The sequence below is a fragment of the Salmo salar genome, chromosome 27 (assembly GCF_965601325.2).
Source record: "Salmo salar chromosome 27, fSalSal1, whole genome shotgun sequence".
Taxonomy (NCBI): Eukaryota; Metazoa; Chordata; class Actinopteri; order Salmoniformes; family Salmonidae; genus Salmo; species Salmo salar.
Window position 1 is genome coordinate 12,431,327 of NC_138317.1, and position 9,841 is coordinate 12,441,167.

The window sequence follows — 9,841 nt, forward strand, 5'->3', positions numbered from 1 at the left end:
AGATGTGGCCAGGGCAATAAATGGCAATGTCTGTACTGTGAGATGCCTAAGACAGCTCTACAGGGAGACAGGACGGACAGCTGGTCATCCTTGCAGTGGCAGACCACGTGTAACAACATCTGCACAGGATCGGTACATCCGAACATCAAACCTGCGGGACAGGTACAGGATTGCAACAACAACTGCCCGAGTTACACCAGGAACGCACAATCCCTCCATCAGTGCTCAGACTGTCCTCAATAAGCTGAGAGAGGCTGAACTGAGGGCTTGTAGGCCTGTTGTAAGGCAGGTCCTTACCAGACATCACCTGCAACAACGTCGCCTATGGGCACAAACCCACCGTCGCTCCACCAGACAGGACTGGCAAAAAGGGCTCTTCACTGATGAGTCATGGTTTTGTCTCACCAGGGGTGATGGTCGGATTCGCGTTTATCGTCGAAGGAATGAGTGTTACACCGAGGCCTGTACTCTGGAGCGGGATCAATTTGGAGGTGGATGGTCCGTCATGGTCAGGGGCGGTGTGTCACAGCATCATCGGACTGAGCTTGTTGTCATTGCAGGCAATCTCAACGCTGTGCATTACAGGGAAGACATCCTCCTCCCTCATGTGATACCATTCCTGCAGGCTCATCCTGACATGACCCTCCAGCATGACAATGCCACCAGCCATACTGCATGATTTCCTGCAAGACAAGAATGTCAGTGTTCAGCCGTAGCCAGTGAAGAGCCTGGATCTCAATCCCAGTGAGCACGTCTGGGACCTGTTGGATCGGAGGGCGAGGGCTAGGGCCATTCCCCCCAGAAATGTCTGGGAACTTGCAGGTGCCTTGGTGGAAGAGTGGGGTAACATCTCACAGCAAGAACTGGCAAATCTAGTGCAATCCATGAAGAGGAGATGCACTGCAGTACTTAATGCAGCTGGTGGCTACACCAGATACTGACTGTTACTTTTGATTTTGACCACCCCTTTGTTCAGGGACACATTATTCAATTTCTGCTAGTCACATGTCTGTGGAACCTGTTCAGTTTATGTGGCAGATGTTGAATCTTGTTATGTTCATACAAATATTTACACGTTAAGTTTGCTGAAAATAAACGCAGTTGACAGTTTGTGTGACAGTTTGTGTGACAGAGCAAGCAATTTTCAGGGAACACTTTTGGCTCGTGAGCACAACTTTCAGAACTACTGGCTAAAAGTATACAAAAGTACAGGAGAATCTCTTTAAAAGGAACATTTACTAAGCACAGAGGACTGTCCTCTGTGAGGATAACCGCTCTGTTAAGTAATTAATTTAATCTATAGTTTGGGTGTGACCTCAATAAACCACTTACGATTGTGTCTTGGAAATTACCACGAGGGACACTCGAAGGCAATCTTAAATGAATCATTGTTTATTGTCAGCGCGCTGGAGAGGCTCCAACAAACTTAATTCACCATAGTGATTTTTTTACATGGTAAACAGAAAGCAAAAGAGAAGTTATCTTTCGTGTTGGAATTTCAGACATAGTTGGTATTGTATAATCGTAATAGTAGTCTTGTTTTATAACGTTTTTACTTGAATAGTTCAATTGGGAAAAGTGACTGATCCAGAGTATTTATGAACTATGTCTGTAATGACTGGGATTATGTCAGGAACCTGTCACGCCTGCTCCCGCTCTCCCTCTCTGGCGCTCGAGGGCGACAGACTGCCTACATTACGCACACCTGCCACCATCATTACGCACAGCTGCGTAATTTTGGACTCACCTGTACTCCATTACTTAGTTGATTATCCCCTCTATATTGGTCTGCTCCTCACTTTATTCCCTGTGTCAGCATTAATGTCGTTATGTGTTCTTGTCCAGAGGCATTCCTGTCCTGTTCCGTTCCATGTCCGATAATTATTAAATGTTAACTCCCTGTACCTGCTTCTCGTCTCTACCAACGTCGATCCTTACAGAACCGGACAATGGAATTCTTTCAGGTGTGTCTGTGTCCTCCCTGTGAGATGACCTCAATGACTGAGACCTTAAGGAGGTTTCTTCAAATCCTAATGAATCACTTCACAAGCAAGTACAATAATTGGACACTTTAGAGTCCATCAGTTAAGTAAGACGTGTTTCCAAGTCAGAAGAATGTAGATGTCAGAGTTGCGTTACACTTGTGCGTCAAGGGCCCGATTAACCAATCACGATGCTGTCAGCTGATAAACTCTTAATTTATGGGGTATTTAAAGGGTCAGGGGAATGTCAAGGCAGAAACACTGAAAACTCTACAAGGTAAGCCAATGGATATATCAATGCTCATGTGGTTGGTATTAGGTGTGGATGTTGATATTCTGTTTATTTCTGTGTAATAATATTGTCAACAGGTACATATGATTCAGTGCTTACATAGTAAATGGTTCTAAGTAAATACCTGTAGAAATCTGCATGTTAGGTGTGCATTTTGTGTGCTGCTGTCCTATCTTATCTAACTCACTTAGTGCTATTTCAGGGTAAAATAATATTTTTGTGTGGGAAGAAGAAATGCTGTGTTATGATGTTTATCTTCTTTGTTGCACCACACAGTTATGTTTTTCTTATTCTTGAACAGGGCCCTAAGAATCAGGGCTTGCAAATATCTGGATAGGTTTGATTTATTTCACAACTACTTTATCTTTCCAACAACCTATAGATGAGACTATCTTCGTTCCTTCTCTGTGCCTCTCAGCTGATGCTCACTCTTTTCTCACTGGCTCTGCTGGTTCCCATCTCGGGGGCACACGGGCACCCCCACTTCCCCCTTGCCATCCTACCCAGGTTGGCGAACCCTGAGTGGGAGGCTGACTTACTCCAGCTCCAAGCCTCCCTCGATGTCCCAGGGGCTGTAGCTGCAGCGGGCCTCCGCTCTTGGGGGCCGCTGCTGGAGCTGGGACCAGAGGACCCACGTCTGGGCCTGCTCAGGGAGCTGGTGGCAGAGAACAGCTGGGGGACAGAAGGGCTTGATGAGGGGGGATCTGGAGAGGTGGTCGCTGGGTCCCTTCCCCGGCTACCCTATGGACACTCTGCACTACCAAGAGGGGGGGAGAAGAGGAAGGAGAGGGGGGAGGAAAGAGGCTCTTAAATCTATCACTGGTGGGCTTCAGGCTTTCAACAAAAAGACGGGAGGCTTCGGGTTCTGCTTCGGAAGGAAGTAACAAAGGAGGGAAGGGTCGGGAAAAAGAGGAGGCACTCGGACTTCTGGAGTGTGGGGAACTTGGAAAACGGTAAGGTAGAGGGCTGGAGGATAAAGATGATGAAGGGAGGGATGAGTTGACAGTAGAGATGTGCTGATTGACACCTATGTCAGAGCAATCAATCATTACATTATGATGAGATGTGTATCATCAGAGAAAAAGAGAATGACAAGCCGATAAAGAGAAAGTTTACCAAGTGGTCAGAAAATGTCTGTCAATGTAAAATACAAACTCTCATAATTGTTACATAATAAAATGATTGAGGGTATGTGAATGTATATTTTATGTTGTCCATGATTTAAGCTATCCATTTCAACCTACAATGAAAAATCACAGTATTTTGATAGCCTTTTAAAAAAAAATTTTATTAATCAAACAAATCAAATCAAATTTATTTTTATATAGCCCTTCGTACATCAGCTGATATCTCAAAGTGCTGTACAGAAACCCAGCCTAAAACCCCAAACAGCAAGCAAAGCATGTGAAAGAAGCACGGTGGCTAGGAAAAACTCCCTAGGAAAAACTCCCTAGAAAGGCCAAAAACCTAGGAAGAAACCTAGAGAGGAACCAGGCTATGAGGGGTGGCCAGTCCTCTTCTGGCTGTGCAGGGTGGATATTATAACAGAACATGGTCAAGATGTTAAAATGTTAAAATGTTCATAAATGACCAGCATGGTCAAATAATAATAATCATAGTAGTTGTCGAGGGTGCAACAAGCACGTCCGGTGAACAGGTCAGGGTTCCATAGCCGCAGGCAGAACAGTTGAAACTGGAGCAGCAGCACGGCCAGGTGGACTGGGGACAGCAAGGAGTCATCATACCAGGTAGTCCTGAGGCATGGTCCTAGGGCTCAGGTCCTCCGAGAGAAAGACAGAAAGAGAGAATTAGAGAGAGCATATTTAAATTCACACAGGACACCGGATAAGACAAGAGAAATACTCCAGATGTAACAGACTGACCCTAGCCCCCCGACACATAAACTACTGCAGCATAAATACTGGAGGCTGAGACAGGAGGGATCAGAAGACACTGTGGCCCCATCCGATGATACCCCCGGACAGGGCCAAACAGGCAGGATATAACCCCACCCACTTCGCCAAAGCACAGCCCCCACACCACTAGAGGGATGTCTCCAACCACCAACTTACCGTCCTAAGACAAGGCCGAGTATAGCCCACAACGATCTCCGCCATGGCACAACCCAAGGGGGGGCGCCAACCCAGACAGGAAGACCACGTCAGTGACTCAACCCACTCAAGTGACGCACCCCTCCCATGGACGGCATGGAAGAACACCAGTAAGCCAGTGACTCAGCCCCTGTAAAAGGGTTAGAGGCAGAGAATCCCAGTGGAAAGAGGGGAACCGGCAAGGCAGAGACAGCAAGGGTGGTTCGTTGCTCCAGCCTTTCCGTTCACCTTCACACTCCTGGGCCAGACTATACTTAATCATAGGACCTACTGAAGAGATAAGTCGTCAGTAAAGACTTAAAGGTTGAGACTGAGTCTGCGTCTCTCACATTGGTAGGCAGACCATTCCATAAAAATGGAGCTCTATAGGAGAAAGCCCTACCTCCAGCCGTTTGCTTAGAAATTCTAGGGACAATTAGGAGGCCTGCGTCTTGTGACCGTAGCGTACGTGTAGGTATGTACGGCAGGACCAAATCGGAAAGATAGGTAGGAGCAAGCCCATGTAATGCTTTGTAGGTTAGCAGTAAAACCTTGAAATCAGCCCTTGCCTTAACAGGAAGCCAGTGTAGGGAGGCTAGCACTGGAGTAATATGATAAAATTTTTGGGTTCTAGTCAGGATTCTAGCAGCCGTATTTAGCACTAACTGAAGTTTATTTAGTGCTTTATCCGGGTAGCCGGAAAGTAGAGCATTGCAGTAGTCCAGCCTAGAAGTAACAAAAGCATGTATTAATTTTTCTGCGTCATTTTTGGACAGAAAGTTTCTGATTTTTGCAATGTTACGTAGATGGAAAAAAGCTGTCCTTGAAACAGTCTTGATATGTTCTTCAAAAGAGAGATCAGGGTCCAGAGTAACGCCGAGGTCCTTCACAGTTTTATTTGAGACGACTGTACAACCATCCAGATTAATTGTCAGATTCAACAGAAGATCTCTTTGTTTCTTGGGACCTAGAACAAGCATCTCTGTTTTGTCCGAGTTTAAAAGTAGAAAGTTTGCAGCCATCCACTTCTTTATGTCTGAAACACAGGCTTCTAGCGAGGGCAATTTTGGGGCTTCACCATGTTTCATTGAAATGTACAGCTGTGTGTCGTCCGCATAGCAGTGAAATTTAACATTATGTTTTCGAATGACATCCCCAAGAGGTAAAATATATAGTGAAAACAATAGTGGTCCTAAAACGGAACCTTGAGGAACACCGAAATTTACAATTGATTTGTCAGAGGACAAACCATTCACAGAGACAAACTGATATCTTTCCGACAGATAAGATCTAAACCAGGCCAGAACTTGTCCATGTAGACCAATTTGGGTTCCAATCTCTCCAAAAGAATGTGGTGATCGATGGTATCAAAAGCGACACTAAGATCTAGGAGCACGAGGACAGATGCAGAGCCTCGGTCTGACGTCATTAAAAGGTCATTTACCACCTTCACAAGTGCGGTCTCAGTGATATGATGGGGTCTAAAACCAGACTGAAGCGTTTCGTATACATTGTTTGTCTTCAGGATGGAAGTGAGTTGCTGTGCAACAGCTTTTTCTAACATTTTTGAGAGGAATGGAAGATTCGATATAGGCCGATAGTTTTTTTAATAATTTCTGGATCAAGATTCGGCTTTTTCAAGAGAGGCTTTATTACTGCCACTTTTAGTGAGCTTGGTACACATCCGGTGGATAGAGAGCCGTTTATTATGTTCAACATAGGAGGGCCAAGCACAGGAAGCAGCTCTTTCAGTAGTTTAGTTGGAATAGGGTCCAGTATGCAGCTTGAGGGTTTGGAGGCCATGATTATTTTCATCATTGTGTCAAGAGATATAGTACTAAAACACTTTAGTATCTCCCTTGATCCTAGGTCCTGGCAGAGTTGTGTAGACTCAGGACAATGGAGCTTTGGAGGAATACCCAGATTTAAAGAGGAGTCTGTAATTTGCTTTCTAATGATCATGATATTTTCCTCAAAGAAGTTCATAAATGTATTACTGCTGAAGTGAAAGCCATCCTCCATTTGCGAAGGCTGCTTTTTAGTTAGCTTTGCGACAGTATCAAAAAGAAATTTCGGATTGTTCTTATTTTCCTCAATTAAGTTGGAAAAATAGGATGATCGAGCAGCAGTGAGGGCTCTTCGATACTGCACGGTACTGTCTTTCCAAGCTAGTCGGAAGACTTCCAGTTTGGTGTGGCGCCATTTCCGTACCAATTTTCTGGAAGCTTGCTTCAGAGTTCGTGTATTTTCTGTATACCAGGGAGCTAGTTTCTTATGACAGATGTTTTTAGTTTTTAGGGGTGCAACTGCATCTAGGGTATTGCGCAAGGTTAAATTGAGTTCCTCGGTTAGGTGGTTAACTGATTTTTGTCCTCTGACGTCCTTGGGTAGGCAGAGGCAGTCTGGAAGGGCATCAAGGAATCTTTGGGTTGTCTGAGAATTTATAGCACGACTTTTAATGCTCCTTGGTTGGGGTCTGAGCAGATTATTTGTTGCGATTGCAAACGTAATAAAATGGTGGTCCGATAGTGCAGGATTATGAGGAAAAACATTAAGATCCACAACATTTATTCCATGGGACAAAACTAGGTCCAGAGTATGACTGTGGCAGTGAGTAGGTCCAGAGACATGTTGGACAAAACCCACTGAGTCGATGATGGCTCCGAAAGCCTTTTGGAGTGGGTCTGTGGACTCATTTAACACAGTAAATTCATCAGGCTTAAGCCATGTTTCAGTCAGGCCAATCACATCAAGATTATGATCAGTGATTAGTTCATTGACTATAACTGCCTTTGAAGTGAGGGATCTAACATTAAGTAACCCAATTTTGAGATGTGAGGTATCACAATCTCTTTCAATAATGGCAGGAATGGAGGAGGTCTTTATACTAGTGAGATTGCTAAAGCGAACACCGCCATTTTTAATTTTGCCCAACCTAGATCGAGGCACAGACACGGTCTCAATGGGGAAAGCTGAGCTGACTACGCTGACTGTGCTAGTGGCAGACTCCACTAAGCTGGCAGGCTGGCTAACAGCCTGCTGCCTGGCCTGCACCCTATTTCATTGTGGAGCTAGAGGAGTTAGAGCCCTGTCTATGTTCGTAGATAAGATGAGAGCACCCCTCCAGCTAGGATGGAGTCCGTCACTCCTCAACAGGCCAGGCTTGGTCCTGTTTGTGGGTGAGTCCCAGAAAGAGGGCCAATTATCTATAAATTCTATCTTTTATTAATTGCATTACAATAACAAATGAACATAGGATATCACTACAAGTATATTTTCTCATAAGAAACATACAATAACATTAAAGTAAAGCAAATAAATAAATATCACTTCACATGAATTGTCAGTGACAAGTTTCAAAAGTCTAAGTACCTCATAAAATAAAGATAAGATCAGGGGTTACAATCAAGTAAACCTATGATAGAGTTGTAAGAATATTTATTTTTTTGTTATTGACTCATTATAGAGATTTTATTAAATATTTGATTTCAAGTAAAAATATGTTCGAATATTTTCATAGCCGTGGCTATATTTTTCTTCAGTATGACGCCACGGAAACGTCCCACGCTCTATTTTACCTGACAACAGCTAGGTTTATTTCAGCCATCAAATCATTGGATAGAAATACTCTTCAAACTCCTAAGAAATACACCATATTCGAAGGACATTTGTGAAGGAGCTTTCCATCGACATATTCTTTTTAAAATAGTGATATATCTTTAGAACACGTCTGTAGTGTAATTAGCAAGATGTATAGACCTAATTTGATGCTTTTTGTTGTATATTTTTTCACTAGAATGTATTTGCCAGAGTCAAAGCGGTAAATGGTGTACTCGAATATCAAAGTGAAAGTGAAAATGTACTGCCAGGTGTGGCAAAGAATAATAAAATTAATATACTTTTAAAATCGCTTACCATATAAACTGCTGCGGTCTACTATCACAATAGTCTACTTGTTGTAATTGTATTGTAGCATTTGTAGTCTACTTTTATGCTCGTTCCTCCATACAATGTGTCGATGACTGGAAAGCTATTGCGCACTTACAGGCCAGGCACGGTGTAATAACAACACACATTTGTAGGGAAACCGATCAAATACATCAATTAGCTTTTTTACTAGCCAGACATAGCATTATCGACTTGTTTTTTTTTATCACAAAGTAAAAGATGTTCAAAGAAGATGTATGTTTGTAATGTGTTTGCAATTTTACAGTAGCCTATATACTGATATTGACTATTGCAATTTTACACACATTTGTTTAGCAGCAGCTACTCTTCCTTGGGTCCACAAAAAAAAATACACATATTTAGCAGATGTTATTGCGGGTGTAGCGAAATGCTAGAAGCAAAGCTGCCATGTCTGTCGGCACCATCTTGCCTCTTCATTCTCTTCAATTTATGTATTCTGTCGTACATTTCATTGTTTTACTGTTACAGTGGATGTTACTGTATGGAGAGGCATCTTTAAGGTAATTGTATCATTCTTCAGGGATTATAACTAAATTTGTACTAGATCAGGGTTATATAAACCTAGAGGTATATGCTGATATGTTTTATATCCCTGGCCAATCAATGACATACTCATATTTTATAATATTTCAAAAGAGTTATAGACAAACATTGCAAATACCCAAATAACCCAGTGAATGGTTTTGAAATGGGCCCTAGATTGAAATAAAAATCATAAATTATATTTTAAGTAATATTTTGATTAACTTAAAAGCATACATTCTCTATATCACATTTGTGTGTTTCATGAGTGTTTCAACCGTATTGTATATCTTGTTTTAAGATCCTGCAAATATATGTACAAATTATGCTGTTTAATATTGTAGCGCATTGTCAATACTTGGGGTATTTGTAATATCATTTGTTATGATTGTTTATTTCAACCTAGGGCCCATTTCATAAACCGTTCACTGGGTTACCAGGCTAAGACAAAGCTACACTCTTGAATTAATATGCATTGGAGTTTCTTTTAATATCACATTTTAAACATTGATTTATGGAGAACACAAATAATTCTAACATGCAGTTTTGAAGGTCAAGACAAAACATTTTTTTCTCTTATGCCAGAAACCTAGTTAGTGTTTTTTAATGAATAGGGTCTCAGGTGTTATGCATGCTACCTGTGGACTAAATGCATTCACCAAATTATTTAATTAATTAATTGCATTGCTGTTACTATTTACTAAGCAAGTGTTTTACATGACTTATTGCATACATACATGCCCACGGACGTACACACGCACACAATGTATATAATCTGTACTGCTTTTCAAACATCCTGTATGATTTATTTGTTTTTCTGAAAAAAATACAAAATAAATAATAAAAGCCCCTTTTTTTCCACATTCTGTATTTCTAAATATGGTCTACCATATATTCAACAGTACAGGCCAAAATGTTGTTTAAAAGTTTGAAAAGTATAGCCTGTTGCACATGAATTTATCTGCAGGAGGATAGTGCTGGCTAAT

At 42.1% G+C, this 9,841-nt stretch overlaps 1 long non-coding RNA gene across 1 annotated transcript; it reads right to left on the reverse strand.

Moving 5' to 3' along the window:
• Positions 1 to 3,543: 3,543 nt before the first annotated feature.
• On the reverse strand, positions 3,544 to 8,656 carry LOC145864340 (uncharacterized). Its single transcript, XR_014382907.1, has 2 exons — positions 8,280 to 8,656; positions 3,544 to 4,055 (listed from the first exon to the last, which is right to left on the reverse strand). It is a non-coding gene; the product is annotated as an uncharacterized LOC145864340 (long non-coding RNA).
• Between the last annotated feature and the right edge of the window lie 1,185 nt (positions 8,657 to 9,841).